This window comes from Pteropus medius, unplaced genomic scaffold (genome assembly GCF_902729225.1).
Source record: "Pteropus medius unplaced genomic scaffold, Ma_sr-lr_union100, whole genome shotgun sequence".
In the NCBI taxonomy this organism is placed as follows: Eukaryota; Metazoa; Chordata; class Mammalia; order Chiroptera; family Pteropodidae; genus Pteropus; species Pteropus medius.
In genome coordinates, this window is record NW_024349800.1 from 47,289,118 (window position 1) to 47,312,199 (window position 23,082).

Below are 23,082 nucleotides of genomic sequence, written 5' to 3' on the forward strand. Positions count from 1 at the left end.
AAGAACTGCCTATCTGGTGCCAGGAGACAGAGACCATAGCATTTTCTTAGCTTTGGAAGGCAGTTAGGGCCTGCATCTTTTCAGATAATATGTGTGATATTCCTTATGCAACTAAGTCAACCTTTTGTTTCAGATTTTTTTACTTTACAATAGAGGGGCCTTAATATTTAATATCTCTGTTACCTCTGCTTAATGTTTTTTGGGGGTTTTTTTGTTTGTTTGTTTTTTAATGGTTTTAATTAAGAACTACAATAAACTTTAAATGTAATTTTACCAGTATATTTAGCTGGCTTATTTGAGTGTACACACATATGTGTGAAACACACACAGGAGATAGAGGAAATGAGAGAATGCCCCAATAATTTGCAAAGCGTATACTGTGATATAATTTCCATTTTCTTCAGCTGTCAGCTTTTGAGCCCCAAATATTTATTATCCTGGGTGTGAACAAGAGCGCTTGCAGGCAGCCCAAGTTCAAGGCTTTCTCGGACCCCTGACAGGGTGGGAGGCACTTGGTTACTTGAACAAGCAAATCAGAGACACTCCCTTTACCCTAGGTCAAGTTTATAGCCAGGGGAGGCAGGAGAGAGAGAGGAAGTAGATAAGTCTCAGCTGCTTACTTTTTATTAATTTAACTCTTTCTTTACTCCAGTGTTGACAAAGTACGTTTTCATCCGAAATGTCATGGTTTCCATGGTACACTTGATTAATGTTCTCAGACTTCCTGCTGAAATACATGATGCTACATTAAAGAAAGGAGGATATAATATGTGTGGTATATAGTTTATGGAGGAACATTTTCTTCTGAAAATAGATAGAGGATGGATCACACCTTGGAACTAAACATAGACTCTCTGGGCCTTAAGGAAATTTCTCTGGATAGTTCGATGAGAACTGAGGAGGTCATTTCAACATTTTATGAATGAAATTCTTCATTAACATTTTTTCGTTAGAGAAAGTCAGACTTAATCCTAGACTAATATAATTGTAATACCAGAGATATCAATATAACTTTGAGGCATCATATCACATTATAAAAACACAGTGCTGTAAAAGACTCTAATTTGCCAAACTCTACAGAGCACCAGATGGTACATTTACATAGAGAAATCTTTTCCTTAAACAGGCGAAAGTCTGTGATGTCATAAGCAGGAGAAATCATAACTGCTCAGAATCTTGATTTGGGTAATGACGTTTTTATGAGCCAGCAGAGGAAAAACCCAGCAGATAGATACCCAGAGGGGGCGTGCTAGGTTTTAAGGGTTCTGGTGAGCCCCCTCCCTGGAGTTGGCCCTCTGGTTCTGATAGAGACTCAAGAAGGGGTGATTGGAAATTCCTAGCCTCTGGCAACCCCACTAAAGGCTTCATGCGGATCTCATTTCCTCTGAACCCACCAGAAGCCCCAGTGGGAAACCTTAGATTATTTCCAACTCACCCTTCTCCCTCAAACTCTGCCCACAGGAAGCACCATGGGTTCCAATCCTGATTATTCCCGAACCCTGTGTTGGCTGATGCCTGAGCTCCAGTCTTCATTCACTTGCCTGGATAAGCAGTGGATTCTGCTTGGGTCTCTCTCTGCCCTCCCCATCTTGTTCCTTCTACCTAATCAGGCTGCTAGAGAGGTTGTCTTAAATGTAAATGTTACCATGTCCCTCTCATGCTTACAAATCATTGCCCCAGAAATGGAAAAAATTGGCCCTAGACTCAAGGTTGTTTTGGTCCAACCCAAGATGCTTGAAAGCAAGTCTCAAAAGAGCAAACTGCTTCCAGGTAACTTAACTGAATCTCAAAATAAAGATAAAAATATTTAAAGGAAAAAAATCAACATTCAGCAATATAAAATTTACATTTTCAGATATTCAATAAAAAAATCATCAGGCATCAAAGAACTAGGAAAATAAAATCCATAATAAGAAAAACCAATCAATAGAAACATACAGAGATGACACAGATGATAGAAATAATAGGTAAGAAATTTTTTTAAAGTTATTATAAATATCCTCCATATGTTTAAGGAGATAGAGGAAAGCGTGAGCTTTTTAAGAGAAACATGAATAATATTTATTTTTACAAAAAATCAAACATTTAAGGATAAAAAACTATAATGTCTAAGATGAAAAACATATGGATAGGAATAACAATATAATAGACAGGGTGACTGAAGAACAAAAACAAACAGAGCGTCCATGAGCTAACAACAATTTTAAGCAGCTTAATGTGTATAGGAATAATCGCAGACCCAAACTGCAGGGGTTGGGAAAGGAAGAACAGAGCAAGATGTCAGCCATGTTCCTCCCACACTTTCCCTTCCTGGGGAGGCCAGATCGTCTCCCTCTGTGAACTGCTGTACAGCAGGACATCAGCAGTCCCAACAGTCATGGTGCAGCCTCTCAAGAGCAGACATTGGAGAAGGCGGAGGAGAGTAGGCATCTGGGTGAAAGACTGGCGTCGTCTTCGTGTCCGGGCAGGATTGGCTGCTAGAAAAGTGCCCACAGGGAGAGCTGTGGGTGGAGTGACTGGAAGAGATGCCAGGTCAGCATGACTCCCCAGCCAGGCTGAGTTTAGCACAGGGTCCCTTTGAGTGAACATGGTCTTGGTATTATTTCCTATTACTCAAACCTTTTTTAATACTGTTGGGTGAAGAATGCTATCAATTTGGGAGTATTGGGCCATCTAGAGGGTAGAGGTTTCTTCAGGTCTGGGGTATGAGCTCAGGCCCAGTGGAGCGCAATTCTACATACTTTGTTCAGACTGAATTAACCCTTCCCCCACCAAAGCTTGGCCATGCACACAAAGCCAGACTCCAGCTGCCTGGAATTTTTTGCCATGGCTGCTGATGATTACCTTTCTGTCAATTGGGACTGTCGAGATTGTGAAAGGAGCTCCTTGGTGGGCAGGAGTAGAGCCAGGCAGACAGGGAAGAAGGGCAGCCAGTCACCTGAGAGATGGAGTCAAAGCCAATGGGGCAGAGTTGGACCAAGAAGGCTTCATCAGGCCCAGGCTAAGCGGTGGGCCCTTAGGAACATCCTTATTTTGGGGGAGGAACGAAGGGCTAAGATGGTTCTGTTCTGTCAGGCAAAATGCTCAGGACTCAGCAGCACTTCTAAAGTGTTTAGCCATTTGGGGCAACATTTTCCCAGAACTGGCTTTCAGAGCCTCACATCAGAGATGACTGCCCATAACCCCCTGTGCTTGAAAAAGCACAGAAACCTCCACGCAGGTAAATGATAGTGGCGCCTGGGAGGAGAAGGGACACGCTCCGAGATGTGACCAGGTGGCAGGGACATATTGGTCAAGGATAAGTGGGGCTCCACAGCTGGGTCTCTTTTCTTTCCCTCTCCTACTATTTCTTCCAGAATAGAGCAATCACCCACAGTCCAACAGGTAAGTAAGCACCCCAAAATTGCCAGGCAGACTCTCTGTCTGAGCCTCCATTTTCTCACTTCTCCCCTCCACCCACCCATGAGAGTTATCTGCCTATAAATCACAGCTCCCTCTTATCGCAGAAGGAAATCCATAATTTTCAGCCTGGAATTCTCCACCAATCTTATTTTTCTCTTGGCATAAGTGATGCGCATTCATATCTGTTTCCCCACTAGACTGCCTAAGCCTGGGTACACCAGAAAGCAGAGCTAGAGACAGACACGAATATGCTCTGCTTTCTTAGGGGGTGAGTTTTGGAGAAGCAAGAGCAAATGAAAAGGGGGTGAGTCAGGAAGCCAAGAGAGCCAACACGAAGTTTGCTACTAAGCTGGCCTCCATTTTTACTGAATAAACCGATTGCTTGATGTTGCGGGGCCATCTAAGAGGGCTATGAACCGCTCAGGACAGCCTGTTCAGGGGGAAGGAAGGGGGCAGAACGTGTCCACTCTCCCCTGTCTCCACCGGCCAAAGTTCTGCCCAACCTCACCCTTTGGGGTTGTGCCTATGAGGCCCGCTAATGGCACCTCAAACCTCAAAGGGACCAGGTGAGGAGCTTGCGAGATCATGCCCACTGGAAGCTGGCCAGAGCTGCCCCTGAGCTGACCACCTCAGACACAGCGTAGCACAGCCATTGACCCAGGGCCACAGAAACGGCGAGGCTCAGAGGGCGAGGTGGCCCCTAAGAGGTTCCTCGTGGACACTTCAGCCCCACATCCACCACAGGCAGAGGGCTCTCAGAAAACATGTGAGGAGGGGTAGGTTCTTAAACAGGACAATCTGTGTAAAGTTCTTGGCCCAGTACTTTGGAAAAGCTCAATAAACATTAGCTACTATTATTACTATTATCATCCACAGCATCAATCTTGCTCCTCCTCTCTGATGTGGAAAAGGTGTTTCTTGTCCCCACAACCACCAAACCCCTCAACAATGTTCCTAACACCTGGCAGTTGGTCTTTTTCCAAAGGCCATTCCCCTCCCCCACGTCACCCTCTAATTCTGGCCAAAGAGCTAGTCAAAGAAAGAGAAAGTGGGCCTGAAGGTAGGCAGGGTGGGGCTGTGCTGGAAGGGGAGCCCTCAGCTGCGTTTCCCCAGATGACTTTCTCATCCCCACCCCCACCCCAGTCCCCTGGCCCTGCCTGGCCCTGCTTCTGCTTCTCTCCACTTGGTCAGCAGACGTGAACTAACACAGCAGGCCTCCCACCCAGCTGCCCCAGGGCTAGAACCCAGTATATACAATGCCATTCTGAGGAGGCAGAGGCTCTTCCTCAAGCTGATCCCCCACCCCCCGCCCCGCCCCTCCCCAGCCCTGGGAAGAGTGGAGCAGCTGCTGGAAAATACCAGGAAGTTCCATTTTAGGAGCCTGGCCATGAAGCATCTCTCCCTCATTTCCTCATCCTCGATGCAGACCTTCTTCTCACTCCACCCTGGCCTTGGTCTCTGCATAGCACCCTGGTCTGGAACTAAAGCCTGATGGCTTTGAACAATTCAGTGGTTCCACATTGGGGCCTAAAGCAGAGTCAGGCTCTCCAGGAAAACAGCTCACCAGTAATGGAGGAAAGGGCAGGGCTGAAACTATACCTCCACTTTCTACCCCCAGGAACAGAGTGCCATGGCCTTCCTTATTTCGAAAGCCCAGCCAGTAGCTTGCATCAAAGACCTGCTCCAGACCTGTCTAGGGAAGCCCAGGAGGAAAGTCCCAAAAGCTTTGGCCAGAGGGGGTACAGCACAAGCATTTACACGTGATGCAAGTTTAGCACATATGTTGTAGAGTAATTCATATGTACGTTCATTACCTTAAAGTTACCATTAAGTAATAAATAATGGGATCACTTTCACTCTTTTATTTGTTTTTGTTCATTCATTTGGCAAATGAATTATTAACACTAGAAGAAAAAGATATGATTATGGAGTCCAGCTCCAGCAGGAATAAGGTGTATAAGCAGGTAACTAAAATACCACAAGAAGGAAAAGGCTATCAGCAAACAGAGAAGGAGGAAACTAATTTCTGCCTGAGGGAACCAGGGAGGAATTGTGGAGATGGGTTTTTTTAACTGGGTCATGAAGAATAAGTAGGAGTTTTCTAGGAGGCAACGTGAGGAGGCTGTAGTCAGGGTTGGTGCATTCCAGGCAGATGGAAAAATATACGAGACTAAGGGGTATGAAAGAACATTTGTTTATTACCATCTTGTAAAATTTTATTCAAAACCTACTAGTTTCTAGGTTATTGAGTTAGCTGCCAGGATGCAGAAATAACTAGACAGACATAATCCTTCTCTCATTGTAGAGGAAAACGGAAATTTAAAATCACACAGATAATTTTATTTACAATTATGCTAAGTCTGTGAAAAGAAAGAGGAAGCTGAGGGAGCATGAATGGGGTAAGAGGGGGCCCTTTTGATCTAGGAATCAAAAAAGGCCTCCCTGAGGAAGAGACAGTTAAGCTGATTCCTAAAGGATGAATGGGATTAGTCAGGCAAATCATTCCAGGATGAGGGAACAGCAAGTGTGATGGTCCTGAAGTAGAAAGAGCATAGGGTCCAGAGTATCTGAACGGATATTCCAGAATGGATAGGGCACCCAGGCTTGCAGGAGGCAAGCAGAGTGAGATGGTGCAGGACAAGAAGGCTTTGATCTTTATCCCAAGAACAAGAGGAGGGAGGTGATGAGACTTGCATTATGAAAAAGACCTCTGTGGCTGTCATGTGGAAAATGGAATGGAATAGTAATAGATGTGGGGAGACCAGTTAGATCAGTGAGTCTCTTAGCTGTAAGTTAGACTTAACTGGGGAGTTTTTAATAAGGATGATTGGGACCAACTCCCAGAGGCTTTTCACTTGGTCTGGAATGAGGCCTGGGCATTAGTGATTTTTAAAGTTCTACAGGTTACTATAACATATATCTAGAGTTGAGGACACTTGAGTTAGAAAGATATTGCTTAAAAAATAAAAAAAAGAAGAAGAAGAAAGGAGGAGAAGAAGGAGGAGGAGGAGGAGGAGGAGGGGGAGGAGGATATTCTACTTGAGGTGATAGAAATTGGTGGCTTGGCCTAATGGGATGGAGATGGATGGGTACTTTTAGAAGGCAGAATAGTAGCAACCAAGGGCTGCCAGATTATTGGTTTCGGCAATTCACTGAGAAATCAAACATTGGAGGAGTACTAATCACGGGGTTCACGACATGAATTCAAATTTGGACATGTTGAATATAAGGTACCTATAAGCCATCTAAGTGGACAGCAGGCAGTTGGACACAAAGACCTGGAGCTCAAAGAAGCTTGGGCTGGGGTGTACATCTGAGAGTCATAGCTGTAGGGACAGTACTTGAGACGTGGCTGGGATTGCCTAGCAAAAGAAAAGTGTGTGGGGTGGGAGGAGGAGAGAAGGCCTAGGACCAAGCCTGAGATATTCCCACATTGGAGGTTAAGTAGAGGAGAGGAGCTGGCAACAGAATCTATAAATGAGAGGCTGGGGAGGGTCTTGAAGCCCAGAGCAGTCAACATTTCAATGTTCCTGAAGGTCAAAAAAGATGAGGTCTGAAAAATGTTTATTTGGAGCATGAGTTATAGGAGATGAGGCTGAGGAAGGGCTTTGGTCCTGTTGTAAAGGGCCACAGATCCAAACTAAGGACTTTCACCCTATGGACTCTTTGGAGTCATGGGTGATTTTGAGGCAGGAGGGTGGTGGATCTGTTTTTAAAAGGCTTTCTCTGGGGCAGGATGGATGATAGCTTGGTTAGGGAGAAAGAAGAGATTTGAGCAGAAGAGCCAGAGGCCACGGCAATAACCTTGAGAAAGAATGGTGACTTAAATTAGAGGTTGAGAGTATTTATGGATAAAAAAAATTGATTCAAGGGACAGATTTCCCAGCCAGCCCTCCTGGTATGGCCCAAGGGGACTCCCCTGATGAGTTGAGTTAGGGTCTTGGGCATTTCAAACATTTGGAGGAAGGACAGTGTGGAAGCTCCCCAGTGTGAAGAGGTAGCTGTTCTCATCTTTGTGGCATGAGCATGCCCATGGGTGGGGGAGCCTCCAAGAGGGTGGGTGGGGTAGTAGGTGGGCCCAGTCGTTCAGGGAAGGTGGGGACTCTCATAAAGCAAATGAAGCTTTAGGAAAAAATGCAGTTTTTCAAGAAGCCATTGAAGGGTAGGCTGATTCAGAGTAACCAACTCAATAGGAAAACTTAAAGGGTAAGAGGAGGAGGAAACAGGAAGGAGAGAGCTGCTGGGTGAAACCCAAGCTGGGTGGGACTGAGGTGGAGGCTTAGCCGCAAAGCTGAGTGACAGGGCACCGGGCCAGGAAAGCCAGCTAAGCCACGGGCTCATGGCTAGGTGGGGGGCTGGTCCGGGGCACGGTCATAACCACTTACATTTATATAGCATTTGACAACTGGAGAACATGTCCACAAAGGTTCTACTGTAATTTCCTAACAGCATGGAGAGGCAGGCAGGGTGGGGGTTACAGCCTCCGCCTCCACATTAGAGGCGAAGAAAGAGAGGCTCAAGAAATTCAAGTGACTCGTTCAAGGTTACACAGCTAGTACGGGCTGAGCTGGAGGGTGAACCCGAGGCTCCTGAGTCCAGGCCAGTGCTTTCTCTTCTTCACGATGCTGCCTGAAGTCAGCAGGGCGCAGACCTGGGAGGCCAAGCTCCTCCAGGGATGCAGATGGACAAAAGAGAGGGCCTTCTCTTCTGAAGAAGCAGGAACAAGGAGAAGGAGCCCAGAAGTTGGGCTCTGGAGCTCAGTTAGGAGAAACAAAGGGGGTGCTGGGAATAATTATGGAGGTACAGGTAGCTGGTGGAATCCAAGTATGGGAACCCAGTGGGGCCTCTCCAAGGAGGGACAAGAATCCCAAACCTAAAGCTGTTAGGAACCCCAAAGGTGGTCTCTCTCCCAACACCCCACCCCCCAATCTCTCTTTGTGTGGGTCTCTCCGGTCTTTCTCTCTCTGCCTATGTCAACCTCTGTCTCTGTCTCAGGCCTTTCAGCACATCTGCTTCACCATCTCTTCACCAGCAAGTTTGTGTGTGTGTGTGTGTGTGTGTGTGTGTGTGTGTGTGTGTGGTGGGGTGGGGTGGGGTGTACAAATGGGGCTGCCCCATGGCTCCAGAGACCACGTCACAGGTCTACCTGAGAACAGAATCTCTTGAAAATAGAATCTGATAGGCCAAAGGAGAGCAAACCTAACTGCCACCCCTGTGACTCCTAGAAAAGGAGGTCACTGTGAGCTCTAATATCCTCAGCGGAGAATATTAGAGACTGATGCTATACAGAAGAATCAACCCCCAGGGACACAAGAGTGACTCACCTGGCCAGGTTTGCTCCTGGCCTCAGGGCCTTTACACTTTGCAGTTTTTGCTCTCTTGAATGCACTTCCCAGATATTCCCATGGTTCGTTCCCTCATGCGCCCCAGGTCTGCTCAAATGTACCCCTCCCTGTGAGACTTTTTATGATCATCAACCTAAAACTACACCCCATTCACCATTCCTTATCCTCTGCTTCATTTTTCTCTGTTAAATATCAATCTCAGGCCCGCTATACATTTTGCCATTTATTTATTTTCTTGTTTATCACCTCTTTCTAGAATGTAAGCTCCACAAAGGCAGGGATTTTCAACTGTTTTGTTCACTTTCGTATACCCAGTGCTTAAGCATATAGTAGGTGCTCAGTAAGGTTTTGCTGAATGAACCAATTGATAAGTAAAACTTCTCTTGTTTTCCCAAATAGCCTCTCCCTGGAGAAGTACATGTAAAATGACTGTCTCGTGAAGCAGGGGTGAGTGGGGTTCCCAGAAAGAAAAAAATAAGAAAGATTATGAACCGAGAGGTAGACCTTTAGAGAGGCAATCTTTTCTTTTCTGGTCCTAATGGACTGGTAAAATTGGGTAATGGTTTGGGAGTGAATATAAATAGAGAATTACTGGGTAAAATAAGAATAATTAGAGATATGACAAATTCCATGAAATGGAATAAGTGGTGTAAATGTTATTAGCAATGGCTGCCATGGGGTGGGATTCACCATGCTCCTCCCACAGGCGAACTCCTAGCCTTTGTATGACTAAAGCTGGCTTCCCTCAGCCAGACTCCCTCCCTTGGTAACTCAAAGCCTGCTACCAAATGAGGAGCTCTTGGTCTGAGATGCCATTGCCCAGAATGCCAGGAGGAACCAGGTCAAGATTTAGGCAGGGCCAAGTCTGGGGCGAGGCAAGCCAGGAGGCTCAGGACACAAAATTTAAGGAGGAGCCCACTCTGGGGTTAGTGACGGTGCAGGGTCAGCTTTTGCAGGAACCTGGAAATGAGAGCTTCCTTAAATCCTGTGCTCTTAATAGGAAGCTCACTCTCAGGGCGGGATCCAAGATGACTTTTGGGCCCTAAGGTACTTTTGCCTTTGTGGACCACTTCCTCCTTAAAAAATATGTATTAAAATTATATTTTTGAATTGCATTGATGTAAAGATAAATATAATCCAGGCCAGATTGTATTCAGTTTTTCTTCTGATTTTAAAGTAAATTAAAACATTTTCATAGTCCCTAAAATTGTCCTGGGCCCTGGGCACTGTGCTTATTGTGTCTAATGGCTAACTCAGCCCTGGCGAGGGGGTCTCACAAACCTGAGAATGAGTCCTAAATTTTGTGCCCTAGATGCCTCGTTTGCCTCACCCTAGTCCCAGCCTGGCATGGGGATATTTACAGCCCCTAAATTAGCAACCTCCATCGAGTGATTTTATTTCTTTAACTTCACTGAGCTTCAGTATTCTCATGTTTAAACTGTTTATAATCAAATAAGAGTTGTTCATCACAATATAAGTAGGAGAATTTAATAATTACCATATGATCCAGAAATTCCACTTCTAGGTAATACCAGAAATGATTGAAAGCAGGGACTCAAACAAATATTTGTACATCCATGTTCGTAGAATCAATATTTACAATAGCCAAAAGGTGGAAAGAACCCAAATGTCCATTAACCAAAGAATGGACAAAATGTAGTATTATATACATATAATGGAATATTATTCAGCCATAAAAAGTAATGAAATTCTGAGAGAGGCTACAACATGGATGAATTTGAAAACATTCTGCTAAGTGAAATAAACCATAAACAAAAGGAAAAATATTATATGATTCCACTTACGAAGCACCTAGAATAGGCAAATTCATAGAGATAGAAAGTAGTTCATAGTTTCTGATTGAGATGATGAAAAAGTTCTAGAAATGGATAGTGATGATGGTTGCACAATATTATTTATAAATGTACTTAACGCCACTGAATTGAACACTTAAAAATAGTTAAAATGGTACATTTTATGTATATTTTACCACAATAAAAAAAATATGCATAAGCACTTTACACAGGGTAAAATGTCATGCAAATGTGAAAAATCATCATTGATAACTACTGGGTGGCTGTGGAAGACAAGCGTTCCAAAGCCAGACGGACGGGCAGGCATAAAACTGCTTCGTAAACACAGCTCTCACAAGCTCAGACCTGTTGCTCACCGCCCACTGCAGCCCACAGATTCAATGACCAAGTCAAAGAATGAATGGACAATAGCCAAGATTCTAGAAGCACTGGGTAGCATAGCGTACACTCTCATCGTGGAACTCTGTCTTTCCTCACCCTCCTGTAGCATTTCCTGTGGAGGACCACGGTCTATGGGCTTGGCCAGGAGATCTCTTGGTGATAGTCTTGGTGTTGGTGGCACGAGGCCAGGCTACCCCCCAGGCCCTGACAGTGAGCACTTTGTGCTGAAGTTGGCCTAGTCTGATGTTCTGGTTTTGAAAGAGTGTCCTGATATCTGAATAAACTGAAAGGAGAGCTCTGGGGGGTGTTACGACCTGGGACAGAGATCCGTAGGCCTTGGTGTCGGAGCTGCTTCGCTTTCCACAAGCAAATCCTATGTGCCAAGATGAAGTCTTAGAAAACACACAAAAAGGGTGAAGTGGGAGAGAGGTTCCCAGGTCAGGCGGACGCTTCATGACAAATTCAGTGCAAAGTTTTTTTCAGATAACAAGTCTGCCCAGCACAATATGGGTTCCAGGGGCACCCCGCCTCTCAGGGGAGCCTGTGCATTTCCTGGAATTTGTAAGCAATATGTGGTATTTGTGGGGAGACAGTCTATAGCTTTCATCAGATTCTCAAAGGGATGTGTGACCCAAAAATGCTCTTAATATCACTGTTTCTGTGAATTTAAAATGTGATATCAGAGATCAGTGTTTAACTTATACCCAGTTTTTAGGAGGCATATAGATAGTTTCAAATGATGTATTAGACTGCACACAGCTGGAGGCAGAAGTGCAGTGTTTGGGACGTGTGGGGAAGAAGACACGGATCAATCCTCCAACCCTCTTTTCCTAAAATCCTCCAATCCTCTTTTCCTGGTTTTTAAGCAAGCAAGCTTTCCATCTGTGCACAAACGCTGGCCCCAAGTGACAGCACGGTCTCCTTGTTGACATGATTCCTCCTGGCTTTCGTATCTGTGTGTTACCAGTTACCAGTCAGCCCAGAGCACCAAGCACCTAAAAGAATGACCATCCATGTCCCATGGGTCTCTTTAATAACTCTTTGTGGTCTATTTTAAGCCCCCTGAATAGATCTTAGTATAGGGCCCTGCACTTTCCTGCCAGGGAGGGGAGGCCATAAGGAGAAGGGTCATAACGAATGGGTAATTGAGAAGCTCTAAAGAGTGACTCAGACATTCCAATGGGGCTTTTATTTTTCCTTTTTGTTGATGTGTGAAATGTAATCAGTCATTTTTTCCAACAAATTGAGTTGATAGTGATTATCCATGGCAGCTTGTGAGCTGGGGTCATTGAGAACCAGTCCACAGGCCAATGTTCTTTCTCTCCCACTCCCCACACCTAAGATAACCGCCCCGAACAAGCCCGATCCTGTCTGATCTCAGAAGCTAAGACGTTAGAAGTTTCTTGGTCCCAGGAATTTTAGCAAAGGTACAGGCTGCAAACGGTCAGAAAAGGCTCTCTGAAAAAGATGGCCATAGAAGGGAGATTGGAAGCTTGTGAGCTCAGGCCTGACCTCCAGTTCTATCTTACACTCCTTTGTTACCTGGAATGAAGGAAGAGTAGAAAAATGGCTTGTTCTGAATCAGAGAGATGGTCATCAGGAAAGGGGCAGAAGACAGATAACATTTGGTGAGCACCTTCTGTGGGCCAGGAGCTCAGCTAACTAACATGCATCATTTTATGTAATCCTCGCAGCAGTAGAGAATTGTTTAAACTGAGTGCATACTAGATGCCAGACATTGTATATACCTGATCTTTACAAAAACTCTATTGGAGAAATCAGGATTTGAACACAGCTCTAACTCTAAAATCTATCCTCTTGTCACCATACAAGTTTGTTCCCCATCTAAGAGCTGGTCGTGCTGGCCATGATGGCCCTGTATGCCCAGCTGTGGCAATTTGGTAGCACCTCCCACAGAGTTCATGAAGTGTAGCTGCTCATGGTTCCCTCCCACCAAACACAGAGACACAGACTTCCAAAGAGAACCTACTTTACCCATCACTAGTCTTGGGAATGACAGTGGACAAAACTAGCTGGGAAGTCCGGCTGAGCATCATTCTATCTGCTGTCATCTCTCCTGCCCTAGGTGAAGGCACAGGAGGGCAGCTCCTTAAACTGGTATCACAATGCTGGAGACATAGCTCTTACTTCTATGGAGAAATTCTCTTTGGTTGAAGGGCTGTTGGGGGACGTTCAGGTCAGGATCCCATCACCCCAACCTAACTGGTAGTTTGGGTAAAGGATGGAGAGGCAACCTAGGACTGTGGTGTTTGGGGGGCGGGTAAGGTAGGGCTGTTTAAGGCTGTTCTAGCTGGACAGTTCTCTCTAACCCTCTTGGTGAGAAGCCCTGCCATAGGTCTGGGGTGGGGCAGTGGGGCTGGGGTAGGTGGATAGAAACAAGGGTGAGAGGTGGAAGGGGCTTTTGGGATGGAAGTTTTGGTGAAAGTTTGACTGAGTCAGGCAAGCAACCAGGGGACTTGGAAGTGAACATGAGGTCTGAGGCAGAGATTAGAAAAATGGCAGGACCTTCATCTAGTCAAGGTTGGATCACCAACGTCAATTTTTAATTAAATCCAAAAGTTTAATGCATCTATAGTCATGCTACCCTGAACAAGTCCGATCCTGTGTGATCTCAGAAGCTAAGCAGGGTCGGGGCTGGTTAGTAATTGGATGGGAGACCACCTTGGAAGACGAGGTGCTGTAGGTGTAAAAAATAAATTAAAAAATAAGGGATTGTAAGCTGACAAGGTCCTTGCAATTTGTGAGGTCAACTTAGGGTTGCTTCACCTAAAAAAAAAAAAAAAAAAAAAAAAAAAAGCTTAATGCTCACAATTTTGAAAAGGGATGGGTAGGGAGGGGCAAGTGATTTAGTCAAGAGAGGCTTAGTGCCTTGGAGTTAAAACTGTCATTAGAGCTGTGGGCCTCTTAGCTGCTGTTTTTCATCATTAAAATGGGGCTACCACTTCTCAAAGCTAGTTTTTTTGGGGAGACGTTATAGGGGAGAGTTCAGGAGTCGCTTTAACATTAATTCTACTGAAGTTACCCATCTTTTTCTTTCTGGCTGTTTTTAGGATTTCCTTTTTGCCTTAGGTTTTCTATATTGTTGTGTTTTGGTATATATTTCTTTTTATCATTTTGGGGAGATTGATCATTCTGTGGAGTATTATATCTAACCATTGATGACAAATTCTCATCTTTTTTCTTGTTGAATATCATTCTCTCTTTCATTTTCTTTCTCATCTCGTTTGGAAGCCCCAGTGAATGTATATTAGACATTCTTTCTCTGCTCTCTGTAATGGCCTGCTGAAATGTGAAAGGGTTAAAAAATAATTAAAACCTGAAACTGGACAAAGGAAGTCTATAACTTAGGCCTAGTTTCTGGAACCCCTAACCACATTCTGTTAATCATGAAACTTGTAACAATGAGCTCATATGCTAACTGCCAATTTTAGCCTGTGTAACCCTGCTTGCTTGCATGGCATGAAAAATAATCAATTGTATATAAGCTGAAAATTACTGTTTGGCCATCACCCATGGGAAAACTGGCTATTGTCCATGGGAACATAGGCAATCACCCATAGGAACATAACATTCTAACACAAGCTTTCTGCTTCTGTACTTCCCGCTTGCACACCTGACCAGTGGGTTGACAGGTAGTGAATAAGAGAAAGATGGACCTTTAAGACAGAATGAGGAATGGGATTTGGGGCTTAAAAACCTTGTATCTTGGCATTTCGAGGCTGCTCCTTTGCAAGGACAGCCGCCGGCTAATAAACTGTCTCCTGGTTAAGAGCACTCAAGTTGGGTCTGGTTATTCTGGACACAACACTCTCTATGTCTGTACTCAATATTTTTATATTTTTAATCTCTTTATTTCTCTAGCCTCAAAGCTGATGATACTATCAGGCACATAAAAAGCACATGGTAAATCATGGTACCCTTTCCTGGTAAAGGTGGGTAAAAATATAATTATTGGGGTAGATAGTTGAGACTTATGTTTAAGAGACAAACTGAAAAGTGACTCATTGCAAAATATACTTACCTAAAGAAAGAATTAGGAGGCAGAAGGAAAGGGGCAGAATGGTCATCTATATCTTAGCTCTTCAAGGCATGTAAGTCGTGTTTCCTGGACCTCCAGGTAGCATTGGCCTCACCCCGCAGCTTGTTAGAAATGCAGAATCTCAGGCCACACCCCATACCTGCTGGAATAGAATTTGCATTCGAAACAAGAGCCCCAGAAGATTCACATGTAAAGTTTGAGAAGTGCTTCTGCTTCTCAATATTGGAACTGCCTAAGGAGTTTTAAAAACTATTGGCGCATAGGTCTCACTCCCAGAGACGCTGATTTCGCTGGTCTGGGGTGAGGCCTGAGCGTGGAGATTTTTTTTTAGCTTCCTCGTGATCTGATGTGCAGCAAACATTGAGAACCACAGCTTTGCGGCCCTGCAGTTTCAGGCGTGAGAAGCATCTGGTCCAGGGAGAAGCAGAGGAAACGGAGGATGCAGCGTTTCCTAGGCGAAAACCTCCTGGCCAGCAAGAGTCAGCCTTGGCTTTTGCCCCAAGGAGGCAGCAGGGCTCAAAGGAAAGACATTGCCCTGGGATTTTGGGTTCTAATCCCAATTCTGCCTCCCCAAACAGGCTGTGTCCCTGAGCCCAGTCACTGCTGGTCAAGTGAAGGGGCAAGTAAGTGAACTGTTCCTCTCTGAGTCCTGGAGTCCTCACTTAAAAATGAGGCTACTTATTCCCTCCAGCCATGAGTTCTAATGTTTCCCCTACATTATCTTTCCCGTTCTGTTTCATGGTCCTGCTGAAGGGGGCTTCTCCTAGCCAGGCTGTCAGCACTGGAATCATTAGCAGCTTCCAGCAGAACCGGCAGCTCCTAAGTGGTACAGAGGGCGTGATTCCATGCACACGAGGGTTGCCAGGGTCAGGATGGTGATTACCCTTTGGAGAAGTAATTGACAGTGAAGACACATTTGGAAGCCTTCCGCAGTGTGAGGACATTCTATATCTAGACCTGGGTGGTGGTTTTATGGGTGTATCAACCTTCACTGAGCTATTCACATGGGAATTGAGCACTTTATGTAAATTATGCCTCAATTAAAACAAAGAGCAAGTAGTGCTTTACGGGCACCCAGGGGAGTGAGAAGTTCAAATCACTTGAGAGCCAGGAGCTGGAGACTGACTGGCTTGGAAGCTAAAGCAGAAATCGGGTAGAAGGGGAGAGAGTGAGAGCCAGAGAGACACCCAGAGAGATGGGTGCAGAGAGAGCGGGACAAACAGACAGGGAAGGTGCTCATGGGAACAAGTCGACCCCAATTCTAGCCAGTTGAATTAGTCTTAGGTAAAAAAAGGCGGGGGGGGGTTCCAAAAAGTGTGCCCAACTACCTTGCCAGTTTGTCCATGACTCTTGGTTCTAGCACCAAAAGTTCTGGGAAACGTCTCAGGCCCAGGCCATGGGGACTGCTCACCGCCCTGTTTCCAGGCCAGGGGCTGAGGCGGGTGGGGAAACGGAGCAGGCCCCATGAGGAGCCGCCCGACCCAGGGCCCTAAGCTGCTCCAGAAGATCCCTCAGTGGGTTAGGTAGGTGGGCTCTCTCCTCTTCAGCAGAGGTGGCTGTGAACGGACCGAGAGTCTGAAATGAGGTAGTGGCTACCTGCTCTGTGGCCCTCTCAGGTATTCCCCCAGCTCTGTCTCTGTCTGTACAGTCTCAGCCTTCACAGCACCCACCAGGATGGTCTGCAGTTGTTTATTTGCTTATGGGTTTTTCCTCCCAGCTTGAAGCCCCTGGGAGTATGGTTGAGGCTTCCTTGCTTTTGTGCTCTGCTCTGCTCAGGGCCTCAGGGCCTCTTTCTGCCATGGATCCTCTTGGCAAATTGAAGGAGTTTTAATCCTCTTCTCAGAATAATGCTTTATATGCATAAAATAAAATGCGGAGGGTTGCAAAGCGAATCAATTATGCAGAGATACAGCTATCAAAGATTTATTTTTAAAACACATTTGTGATAAAGTCATAAGTGTCCTCCTTTATCAAGGCTTTACCTAATACGATCCAGCAGCAGGTGTGATGTTGAGGCAGTCATGACTATAAATGGTAATTCATGATACTTGCCACAAGTGTAGTAGACAAATGAAAATCTGTGTGATTGCTACTGGGGACAATCACAGGTACTGCTGACACTACCGTGGTTTCTCATCTACATTCCTTTTTTTTTTTTTAATTTTACACCTACAGCACCTGGTCTTCCTAGGTGGTCTCTCATCCAAGTACTAACCAGGCCCGACTCTGCTTAGCTTCCGAGATCAGACGGGATCGGGCTTGTTCAGGGTGGCATGGCCATAGACTCACTTACATTCCTAATAGCAGAAAACTAAATTTCACTTAGCAATGAAAATATAAGTATAATTTTTGTCTCATCCAAGTGCACATACTCCTGAATTCTACCCATGAGCCCAGGTAAAAAGTAAATGTTGTATAAGCGAATGAAAGATCAGATGTGTGTGTTGCAAACCAGAGGGCACAGTTTCCTTGTGAATACTGTGACTCCTCGAGGGATGTGGGTGCTTCAGGGACGGGCCAGGGAGGCTGAGAGGTAGGCTAACACCAGATCACCAGCCCGCAAACTGTGAGGCCAGAAGCAAACAGGGATCCCAGTCTTTGTGTTCCAGAGCTGGCTGCTGATCCTCAATAGTCTTTGTTGTGGTAAAAATAACACTTAGGGTGACCTTTGCCTCCTCCTACCATTCCCCAGTGTGCAGGAGGGTGGCTGGCTGGCAGAACTCAAGCATTGAGGGAACCAGGAGCCTGAATCTTCAGCCTGGAGAGGGGCCTTTGGGGAACAGCTGGTGGTGTTTTGGGGTCAGTCCAGGTTCAGACCCTGCTATAGCGAAGAGAGATGCTACCAGGGCTACCCTACAGTGCCCTCACAGTGCCCTGAACATCCCCCTGTGTGAGATAAGCTTCCTGGGATCTTCTTTTAAGATGAAAATCTACCTGGGAGAGGTGGTGCATTCAAAACTTAAGGTCTTAGCATGAATGATTTTTCATATCACCCTGTGCAAGAGAGCAAGGGGCCCCTTTCCTGGCACCAGCCCAAATGACCTCCAGCTGAAAAACTGCCCTCTAATTAGCAATCAGGAAACCAAGGCACAGCACGGTGCCAAACATCATAACCCCATCCGTATTCTAGTGGCATTTTAGCCCTCTAGACACCATGCCCCTGCCCCTGCATGGCAGAGCTGCAGACCCCATGGGTTATTTTTATCTAATGGCACTATTGTTGGTTGTCTGGTAGCTGCTGTGGTGAGTTCCAGCAGCAGTGTGCTTGCAGCCAGGATTTCCTGTGCAGCTTCCTCCACCCGCTTCAGGCAAGGTTCCCTCCCTCCTCCAGAGCTCATGAGGCAATCAGAGGCCCAGGGCCTCCTGGAGACTAACCATGGCCATGGGGGAGATCAAGGGCATCATTGCTTTCCCTGGTTTGCCCCCCACCTCCACCACCACACACACACACACTGGCCACCCATGGTCTGGCCTTGGGTGTCCCAGCCCCGTTTCCTCTGCAAAGAAGGGTATAAAGCTACTTTTTCTAGTGGCCTCTCCCTCACCTTGCAGCTCTTTAAGGTAAAAACATTGCTTTCTAGTAAGCTAGATTCACTAAGTCAGTGGCTCTCAAACTATTTGGACGGCAACCTATAGCAAGAAAAATATCTTTTTTCATGACCAAGTACACACATCCATACATATGTAGGAACGAAACAAAGATTTCAGGGAATAACACGTAATCTCATGTCTGCCGCTCTCTGACTTTTTCCTGTCCTATTCTAGTCTTTTCTATTTGTTTTCTTTCTTTCTTTTAAAAATTCTAGTTGCAACCCACAAATAAATCAATTTCACAACCCGATAAGTATTCACAATTTAGTTTGAAAAATACTGCACCAGACACCACTTTCTGGAAGATTTCTCTTTTCTGAATGAAGAAAGGGGACTAGAGTTTACAGAGGCCTCTGAACTGAGTACTGCCCTGGTTTTGGAGCTATGCAGAAAAGGAAGTTAAAGCTCAGACTGGCTGAGTAGCTTGCCCACGAAATCAGCCATGGTGGGAGCATTTATATTATGGAAACTGGCTACAAATCAAGACTTTTTCTCTTTTGCTCCTCGAGAGAGCCAGTTCTTACACATTTACCAGTACACCATCGATTCTAACCCAGGTCTTTCTGGTTCGAATTTTGGTATATTTTGAAGCCCTCTGACCTCAGCTTCCTCAACTGTAAAATAACATTTAAAATGCCTACTTAATGGAAAAAGTTATATTCATTGAGTACAGTCTGGCAACTAAGAGAGACAATGACTGAGAAGAAACAAAATGCAAATAATTGATTTTGCTGCTGTGGTGAGATTTGAAAGATGAAGTCCCCAAGTTTCACTATCTTATATGATTTCCATCATTGCTAACTGTAATTTGTACAAAAAACAAAATTCTATACATGAAAATTCACACTTTGCAAAACTGTTATGAACTAGAAAAAATGAAGGTAAACCTATAGCCCAGTGCTCTGTAAATGGTAGCTAATATTCGAAAAGAGTAAGTCCAAGTTTTTTTTTAATTGGAAATGGCAACAAAAGTATTGCAAATGAATTGCATTTCAAAGTAGGACTTTCTATCAAAGTAAATGGAGAGAAGGGAGGATTCTGAGGAATATTCTGATTCATAGACCATCCTGGTGAATGGTCCATCCACATTAATTACTAATTTTCAAAATTCTAGAATAGAGACTTTACAGTCTCAAATTTATCTTGTCCCAGTGCAGTAATGCTCCCTCCGTCTGACAGATACCTCTGTCTAGTGACCCCCAGAGAAGATGGTGTGCCTTAGGAAGGTGTGGGACCCAGCTGCAGGAAAGTGGCCTCTGACTGCCTGGATCCCCTCCCATTCGTTGTCACCCTGCTCTCTGAAGCCACGCAGGAAAGGTCTAGATCATCGTCATCATCATCATAGTTATGATAACAATGGCTGCATTCATTCTCTATTGCGTCTGTAACAAATTACCATAAATTTAGTGTCTTAAAACAATACAAATTCGTTATGTTACTGCTCTCAAAGTCAAAAGTTCAAAATGGGTGACAGAGCGCTAAAATCAAGGTGTTCGCAGGCTTTAGAGAGAATTGGTTCCTTGCCTTTTCCAGCTTCTAGAGGTGCCTGCATTTCTTGGCGGGTAGCTCCTTCCATCTTCAAAGCCAGCAGCATTCATCTTCCAATCTTTCTGACTCTGACACTCACTCTTCTGCATCTCCTTTTCATTCTAAGGATGCCTGTGATTAGATTGGCTCACCCGGGTAATCCAGGCTCCTCCTCCCCAAACCAAGGTTAGCTGATTAGCAACATTAATTCCATCTACGACCTTAATTCCCACTTGCCATATAACAGAACATATTCACAGCTTCCTGAGATTAGGAGGTGGGGATCTTTGGGAGTGGGGAGCATTATTTTGCCTATCACAATGGCTAACATTTCTTGAGCACTTACTATGTGCCTAGTACAGTCCTAAGCATGTTACTTGTAATAATGCATTGAAAGCTCACCACAACTCTATGAGGTAGGTTCCCATTTTACAGATGAGGAAAGAAGACACAGAAGAAAAGTAACTTTCCTAAGTAACTTGCACACAGTTAGTAAGGGGAAGGACTGAGTTACAGATCTAGGAGTCTGATCTCAGAGCCCATTCTCTTAGCCACAACTACCCCTCAGTAATTTGAGGACAGATGTATAAACTGAACTCTACTTGATTTAATCCTCCTTCGATAACCCAGAGCCCCTTCAGGATGTAATAGTGACTGTCATTTTTCATGAGTCAGACAACTTTGGATAGACTGACCAGCAGACTTCCAGGGCCTGGGATGCCTGAGGAGCTGCTTCCTTCCCAGAGGGCTTCTCACAACGGGCAGTCGTGATTCTCTGTGGTATCTGACCAGCTACTTCTCTTTCCCTATACTCCAGCCATGCCAATTTCGCTGATATTGCTCAAAAAGGTCAAGTCGATTTCTACCGCAGAGCCTTTGCAATGGGTATCACCCTTGCCTGAAATCTCTCAGTCTACACAAAGCTCAACTATCACTTCAAACAGGTCTCTGCCCAAAGATCACTCCTTTAAAAAAGGAGCCAGGCATCAGGTCCACCTTGGGAGATATTTTCTCTTTCCCTCTCCAATATTTTGGTGGGCAGAAGGCATTAAAATTCCCCCCTTGTCTCTACTTTCCACCCTCCAATCGCTCACAGTGATGAACAAAATGGACAGACTAAAGGAGTTGTGTTTGCAAACAGGGAGGTGTCTTTCCCTTGAAGGTCCCCTTGAATCTGGTGTGCACGAAGGACCCAGAGCAAAAAGCAGGAAAGAGAGGGTAGGAGCTAGTTTCATAGACACCAGGTCTTCAAGGGAAAGAGAAAAAACCCTGACTTGTGGATCATCTCCTAAGTCCTCAATCTTCCTGTGCAAGAGGTACTAATCTTATCTCTATTTCACAGGGAACACTGAGGATATTAGACGTTAAGAAAGTGGCCCCAAATAACGTAAGGAGTGGCAGAGCAGGACTTGAATGTAATCAACCTGAACAACACAGTAAAGTTCACCAGTTGCCATTCAATGCTCTTCCTTTAGGGAGAGAGGAGGTGACCTGGGGATTGGAACTGTATTGAAGCAATCGGCCAATAAGGAAAAAGAAAATTTTTTTCTAAATAAATAATTATTTTATTTAGAAAATCACCTGGAAACAATGAGAGACAGAGTGAAGACTCATGTTTCCATCTCCAGGGTCTATTTGCATATGGAGACACAATTGTTCCAGAACCATTTGTTGAAAAAAATATCCTTTCACCACTGAGGTCCTTTGCACCTTTATCAAAAATCAATTGATCTTATATGTGTAGATTTATTTTTAGACTTTCTGTTCTGTGCTATGGGTCTATTTGTCTATCTCAATACTACACTATTTTGATTACTATAGCTTTGAAATAGTTCGAAATTGAGTTCTTTTTCTTTTTGAAAGTTGTTTGACTATTTTAGGTTCTTTGCATTTCCATATGAATTTCAGAATCAAATTGTCAATTTCTACAAAAATGCTTTCTGGGATTTTAATTGCGTTGAATCTATAGACCAATTGGAGAACTGACATTTTAACATTGTGTCTTCAGTTTCATGAACATGGTATACCTCTGTTAATGTAGGTCTTATTTAATTTCTCTCAGTAACATTTTGTAGTTTTCACTGAAAAGATTTTGCATGTCTTTTGTCAGATTTATACCTAAACAATTTCTATTTTTGATGCTATTGTACATGGTATTTCAATCTTTAATTTCCAATTATTTATTGCTACTACATAGAAATACTACATAGTCAGTTTTTGTATATCAATCTTAGATCCTGCAACCATACCAAACTCACACATCAGTTCTAGTAGCTTTTTTGGATAGATGTCATAGGATTTTCTACATAGATGATGTTATCTGTTAACAAAGACAATTTTCTGAGGGGCTATATTCAAGGACACCGTGTTCTAATAAATTCCATTCTAAGGCTGTTGAAAAAAAAAAATAGAGGAACAATCCAAAATGAGGATGGTCAAGGCCTGCAAGCTATCCTCAAGGCAGCAGATCCATAATAGATCTAGTGGTTTTACTTAGGCTAGTGTTAAAATGTATGGATATTTTATTAATATTGAGGATACCCTCAGCACAGATCACTTGACTTTCTATATTCACGATGATGACAAGCCCAGATGTGAGCTGAGTGAAGGCAAAAACATCCAGCCTCAGATTAAGAACCTCAGATTAAGAAAATGTTCAAAAACCCCTCCACAAAGCAACACTTTCTCTCGCTCTGACCTTGAAGGCCCCTTCTGGGTCTCTAGGCCTTCCACCTTGCCCCCTCCAAGTCCATCTCCATAGAGCCAGATTGTATGAAGATGTAAATATCATTCTAAGCCCTGCATTTCTAATAAAATCCAACTCACTCTTCACCAAGGCCTAAGCAGCCCTCTTTGCATTATTTCTTCTTCCCCACCCCCACAGGTCAAACTCAACCCAAGCCGTCTCTGCCAGAAGCACTCTCTCCATACACCTCACCCCTCTTCTCCTGCTCCTTGTCAC

The 23,082-nt window shown here is 44.5% G+C and overlaps 1 long non-coding RNA gene and 1 pseudogene across 1 annotated transcript in view; both read right to left on the reverse strand.

The window, feature by feature from the left end:
* LOC120621808 (uncharacterized) overlaps positions 1 to 15,345 on the reverse strand; it is a 29,284-nt gene extending 13,939 nt beyond the window's left edge. The window contains exon 1 of the long non-coding RNA XR_005658303.1: positions 14,985 to 15,345. This is a non-coding gene — a long non-coding RNA (uncharacterized LOC120621808). The remainder of the gene's footprint in view (positions 1 to 14,984) is intronic.
* Positions 15,346 to 17,168: 1,823 nt separating this feature from the next.
* LOC120622223 (uncharacterized) lies at positions 17,169 to 17,287 on the reverse strand (annotated as a pseudogene).
* Between the last annotated feature and the right edge of the window lie 5,795 nt (positions 17,288 to 23,082).